This window comes from Hipposideros armiger, unplaced genomic scaffold, assembly GCF_001890085.2.
Source record: "Hipposideros armiger isolate ML-2016 unplaced genomic scaffold, ASM189008v1 scaffold_152, whole genome shotgun sequence".
Classification (NCBI taxonomy): Eukaryota; Metazoa; Chordata; class Mammalia; order Chiroptera; family Hipposideridae; genus Hipposideros; species Hipposideros armiger.
In genome coordinates this window covers 1014593-1021073 of record NW_017731502.1, presented here as the reverse complement: position 1 = coordinate 1021073, position 6481 = coordinate 1014593, and the positions used below count along the sequence as shown (strand labels likewise).

The 6481-nt window shown below is 46.2% G+C and overlaps 1 protein-coding gene across 3 annotated transcripts in view; it reads right to left on the bottom strand.

Annotated features, from left to right (window-relative positions):
* ATP2B2 (ATPase plasma membrane Ca2+ transporting 2) overlaps positions 1–5778 on the bottom strand; it is a 300569-nt gene extending 294791 nt beyond the window's left edge. For all 3 annotated transcript variants that reach the window (XM_019651083.1, XM_019651090.1, XM_019651084.1), the window contains exon 1: positions 5735–5778. The gene's annotated coding sequence lies outside the window, so the exon portion shown is untranslated. The remainder of the gene's footprint in view (positions 1–5734) is intronic.
* Positions 5779–6481: the final 703 nt, after the last annotated feature.

Here is a 6481-nt window from a genome sequence, read left to right as displayed (position 1 = left end):
GATCACTTCTTAAATTATATAAATGTCTAACCACTATGCTGTACACCTGAAATTAATATAAAATAATATTGAATGTCAACTGTAATTGAAAAATTTTAAAAGGGGGGAAGGTGAAGGGGGATAAGAGATCCAAAGTTCCAGGTATAAAACAAATACGTCATGGGGATGTAATGTCCAGCACAGGGAACATAGTCAATAATATTGTGACAGCATGGTATGGTGTCAGATGGTTGCTGGACTTACCATGGTGATCACTTCTTTAGGTATATAAATGTTGAATAACTATGGTGTACCTCTGAAACTAATATAATAGTGTATGTTAGTTATGTTTTAATAAAAATCTTGAAAAAAATGAAGCACTGATACATGATAGGGCACGGGTGAACCTTGAAAACATTAGGTTAACTGAAAGTAGCTATCACAAAAGACCACATATTATACTATTCCATTCACATAAAAGTCTCCAATAGGGAAATGTATAAAGACAGAAATCAGATTAGTGGTTACTTAGGGCTGGAGTGGGGGGCTGGAGGGGTGCTAAAGGATACAGCATTTCTCACTGAGGTGCTGAAAATGTTCTACAATTGACTGTGATGATGGTTGCTCTTTGACTATACTAAAATCCACTGAATTATACACTTTAAATGGGTGAATTGTATGGTATGTGAATTATCTCTCAATAGAGCTTTTTTCCCCCTTAAACCACAAATCTGTTCCCATTGTTCTCTGACTATAACCCTCCAGTAGCTTTCTGAAGTTCCTAGGCTAAAATCTAAACCCTTCTGACAATAGTGGCCTCATGATGCTGTTCTCCTGCCTTCACCTTTGATCTTTGACCTCACCAGCCTCTCCTCCTTGCTGCCTTTGTTCTAGTGAGGCTCAGGTTCTGTGTTTCTAATGCTTCTTGCTCACTGCAGGACCTTTGCATAGGCTGTGCCCTTTGCAGGGATTTCCTTTTTCCTCTTTTAGGCTTCCCTTTTCCTCACCTTCATCTTGGTCCATCATCTAACATCTATGACCTGTTCAAGCAGATGCATTCTCACACATCTTCCAATTTGCACCTTAAATAAGCACTTCCTCAAGGAAGCCGTCCTTGAGTCCTCCTCCCCTCCCCCACCATTAAGCTGTCATAGCAGACTGGCTTCATAGCATTCATCATGTTATCATTATTATTTTATTATCTGTTTTCCCCATTAGGGGAAAGCTCCACGAGGGTAGGGACAGGTCTGTCTTGCTCACGCCTCTCTCGCCAGTGCCACACTCATAATAGGAACTTGATAATTTGTTAAATTTTATAGGCTCACCCTGGAATCACATTTGAATCTCTTATGCCCCACTACCTCTGCAGTTTACATCTGACCCCTGACTTCCCTTCCATCGTCAGTCTTGCCAACAGACACTTGCTGAGCACCCACTTCTCAGCCCAGTGAGGCCTGGCAGCAAACGGGGAGGTGTGCAGACAGACCCCCACAATACGGTATGCCAGTGCTGTAATGGGGGGCAAGTCCAAGAGGAGGAGTGGCTTCCTGGGAGGTCAAGAAAAGCTTCAAGTCAGGGGGACTCCATGAATGGGGCCTTAAAGGGTGCTTAGGAGTTTGCCAGGTTGGGGGTGAAGTAGAGGGAAAGGCATGGACAAAGGCCCAGAAAAATGAAGAGCCACTTCCAGAATTTATTATCTAGACATTCATCCTAGCACTCTGCAAAGCCTCCTACCGAGATTTCTTTTTTGCTGCAGTCTATCTTAACTCTGTCCTCACTTTGTTCCACCTTTGTTCAAGAACCTGCGGTAGCTCCCTACTACTTTTTACCTTAAATGTAAAGGTGCCTGCTTGCCACTGGATGCCTGCCTCAGCCTCTCCCTGCCTCTCCCACTCTCAGTGACTTTCTCCCTTATTACTTGCTGACATAATCAGTGTTGCTCCCGCTAACTCAACAATCTCAGCCTTCCATACCTGACTTGCTCATTTTATTCCATCTCTCTACCATTGATTTCATACATAAAAATCACTTTTGAGTTAACACTAAGAAAAATTACTTTTGAACTTAGAGTTTTCATGTTCAAAAGCCCATAGAAGTGCATGAGAGTTTTTTAAATTTTTGTGGGCTGAACTCTGACCTTGAGCAGCCAATTTGTGGTGGATGGGCTCAGCTAGGAAGGGTTGTACTTTTGCTTCTGGGTCCTACTGGAGAGAGGAGGTACACTGCTTGCATTAGATGTCTGCGTCACACCTCCCTGGGGACCTCTTAAAGGCGGGGACAATGTCTTCTCCATTTACACTCCCTTGCTCCCACTCCAGCGTCATGCTCAGTGCTCTGCAAAATAAAGGGCCTCCATCACCAGGAACAGGCTGCCCCTGTTATGGGCTGAGGTGGAACCCCAAGATTCATATGTTGAAGCCCTAACCCCAGTACCTCCGACTGTGGCTTTGTTTGGAGATAGAGTCTCTACAGAGGTAACTGACATAAAATGAGGTCATTAGGGTGGGCCTAATCCAATATGGCTGATATCCTTATAAGAAGAAAAGATCAGGGCACAGACAACACAGACAGAGGGAAGAGCATGTGAGGACACAGGCCAAGGAGAAGAGCCTCAGAAGAAACCAAACCTGCCAACACCTTGATCTCAGACTTCCAGCCTCCAGCACTGTGAGAAAATACACTTCCGTTGCCTACACCAAAAGCCTGTAGTATCTTGTGATGGCAGCCCTAGCAAACTACAGCCCCAAAGACGGCTCTCTCAGAACCAGTTCTGGGGATGGAAGGAAGACCACGTTACATGAACTATAACTACTCTTCATGATAATATAGACAGTGAACATCCTACTGTGGGAAATTGAGAAAATGCAGAAAAGCACAAAGAAGAAAATAAGTGACCTGTGAGGCCCCCACACTTAGCTCTCTTTTTCTCCTACTTCCTCCCCACCCCCACTCTCTCTCTCCTCTTTCTACTTTGCTTACCTATGTCCCTTTCTACCTATTTTTTAAACATTCAATTAGGATTAATTTTGGCAAATTGAATTCACACTGTTTCCTATTTTTTAACTAATAGAAACAATGCTGTGATAAAAATCCCTGTAGAAAAGTCTTAGTACACAGCGTGGGCTATTTCCTCAGGACAAATTCACTAGCAGTGGAATTACTGGTTACTTAACATTTTGAAAGAGGAAAAATGTAAAGATTCTTAAAACGTTTTAGAAGGTTATGCCACTTGTTGGGGTGTTAACAACTTCTGACCACACATATTAAAAGCTCCCCCAGAGTCTATGTAGTCATTTTAGAAATCTATAAAAAAAGAAAAAAGAACAAAGAACACCTAGGTTATCTGGCTATAGACAATGGCAGAAAGTGACATCTGTCCCTGGCTACAATGACGTTGCTTTTCAGGTTAGAGCCTGGCTACTTAGAAAGGGAAGGGGCGGGGGTGATCTGGCTGTGCTTACACTGCTCTACAGAGTGGGTACGTATTTCACAGATTAGGAAACGAAGGCACAGGGAGGTGCAGTCACTCATTGCCCAAGGCTTCCTACAGTCTGGGAATGAAGCAGTCAGGACTGAGATTCAGTTTTGCCTGGCTCCAAAGACCAGGGGCTTACCCATTACCCACAGTACCCTGGGGCAGGGTCTGTGGGGCTGATCTTAACATTGACATGAGCAGCTGGACAGGACAGCTGCAGGATGGCTTCCAGACTCAGCCCTGGTATCCTGTTCTGCCTTCTGATCTTGCCGGCAACATGAGGCACTGGGTGGTTGGTGTGTGCCCCAGGGGTGCGCGAGCCAGCGAGGCCCACCTGACCCCATCAGGTGATTGTGCACATGCTCACCGGCCATTTGCCTCTCTGGATCACAGATTCTCACTGACGCACTGACTATTAGAACAACCACAGTGGTGTGACAGCCTAGAGAAGAATGCAGCAGCATTGGTGCCAGAGCAGGAAGGATAGAGGCCTGTGACAACAAGAAGGTAAAACTGTGAATCAACTGTTATCGGTATTTTCCAACCTTTTAACCAAGTGATGTTGCTTTTACAAGTGTGTGGTGGAAAAAAGAGTCTTCGATGTCAGATGGACCTGGATTCCAATCCTGTCCCTCACCTTGGGCAAGTCCCTTCACTTCTCTGAGCCTCGGTTTCCTCACCTGCAGAATGGGGGTAAGTATTCCACCTTGTTCTCAGGATGAAATGAAGTAAGAGATTCTCGTCACATCCTGAGCACTGTGCCTGGCACAGAGCAGGGACTCAGCAAATACCCACTCCTATACAAATTAACACGGTGTTGAGCCCTGGAAATGCTGAGAGAAGCAGACAGAGCCCTATTCTGGGAGCTAAGGGTGGGGAGGCACAGACAATTATATCCTGAGATGATAAATAACTGAAGGGAACAAACCAAGTCCACATTATTTTCAGAAAAAGATTTGGCTCTCTAGCTCATGACCACAGTAAAACCAGAGAAAGAGGCCATATTCACTTTTGATAGATCTTTAATCCTTCCCTAGTATCACCTTTTACTTCTCCATCCAAACTTACCTGTCCCATGTCCCAGTTCCCCCAAACCCTGCTATATGCTGGGACTAATCTTGTCAGATAATTTCTAAGATTGAACGTGAGTGCCCATGGGTTACTAGTCCACCCCAGACAGCATTTGGGGAAAAAAAAGGAACACATGCTTATACATAAAACTTGGAAAACAGAAAACCCAAAGCCCAAACTCTCATAGCTTAGAAATAACCGCTACTAACCTACAGATGACATTTTGACAGAAGCTTTCAGAGCTTCCTCCTCTTTTCCCAAGGAGTGACACAGATGGTGGCAATTTAGGTGCTCTGACAGGTCGGCAGAAAGGGGGTGCTGTGTGGGGAAGGCTCTATCCTATCAAACACTGGATTAACTGCTTATTCTACCTAGGAATGAAGCCGTATCTGCACGCGCGCTTGCATGCACACACATACACACACTCGTAAAGGACAATTTCTCCACTTTCTCAGAGGTTGCTAGAGAAGTAGCAGCCTGGGACCATTGGCAGAACTCCCAGGCAGTCCCCCAGGAAAAGGGGCTGTGTCTCCAAATGTGTGTTAGTAAATGAAAGGACCAACAGTCATGAAGCTCCCAGGAAGTTCCTCTAGGCTCCCAGGCTGGGCCCGAGCCCTCTGCACAGTATTCTTCCTTCTCAAGTCCCCAGATCAAAAGAAACCTCTCAGTGTGGCTGACCTCACTGAGATAATAATTGAAAAATAATCTTATGGTGTTAAAAGATACTAAAGTGTGAATGACGAATATGATAGCCATGCAACCCACACAGGAATATTGCTCTTCATCTCAAAAGGACATTTACTAATCCAAGGGCATCCTATTTTGGTAGAATATCACACCAAGGTAAAGGTGACAACACACAGGCTCTGTAAGGGACTGGGAAGAGGGAAAGTCACACACGCAGGAAATATGCCCAAATGGCAGCTTCAGATCTGCTTGGGGCTACCTTCTTCCTCCCCTGTTAGCCCAGGTCTACAGGTTTTGGGGAGTGGCTGCTGAGAGCTTCAGTGTTGGGAAGGGTGTTAGATAGGCTGGGGTGGTCTTGGCAGTAGGGGTGGGGAGAGCAGGGGTGATGGACTATACAGACAGGCACTTTGCAAACCAGTGTTTCCAAATTGGGGCCACTAATATTGCTGAAGTGTGTGCACAGGTGTGGTTGGGGATGCTGAGTCCCTGCAAGCGAACCAAGCGTCCTGCTCTCACACTTACCTGTCTCCTGGGCTGCTCTCAGTCTGGCTCCAGGTGTGGGAAACCTACGAGAAAAGATCAGAAAAAGGCCCATCAGCGGGGCTTGTATTTTCTAGGTCACAAACTGGTAGCCAAGGGTCTGGATATGGCTGTTTCAAATTTAATATTTGTTTAAAATTTAATATTTGAACAGGTACCAGTATTTAGAAACTGAGGGATTTCACGTAAAATTCCTGCTTTCTGACTCTCTTGGGGGAGAACTGCACCTCTGGGCCACATGCCAACAGGGCACTGATGGGCTGGAGCCCCGTGGGCTGCCCCTTGAGGCCCGCAAATGCTCCCCTGTCACAACCTGTCTGGGCCCCGAGGGAGCTCCAATGTGTAGCCCTGCTCTGCAGTCTGCCCCAGAGTGCTCCCCTTTTGGGACTGCCTGGGCGCCGTCTCCTCCCTTCCCTTCTCCCTCTCCAGACGGACACTGAGAAGTCAGGAGGGAGAACGCCTGGCCCATCCTCTGGAGAAATCAAGGGTGAGAGGATTGAGTCAGACGCCAGACAAAGGTTGGGTGGGAGGCCTTGCTGACCCCTCTCCAGGGTCCCTTTCCAATATCCCTGCTCTGTGGCTGGGGCCTGAGTCAGGGTCCTGAGGGTTTAATAAAGGACATTTGCAAAGGTGTGGGCAGGAGGGGAGCAGAAATGGGGATTCTTTTGCTATCACCCCTAGTATGTGTTAAAACAGGGGGATTGTAATGGTGGCACTAGATCTTCTATT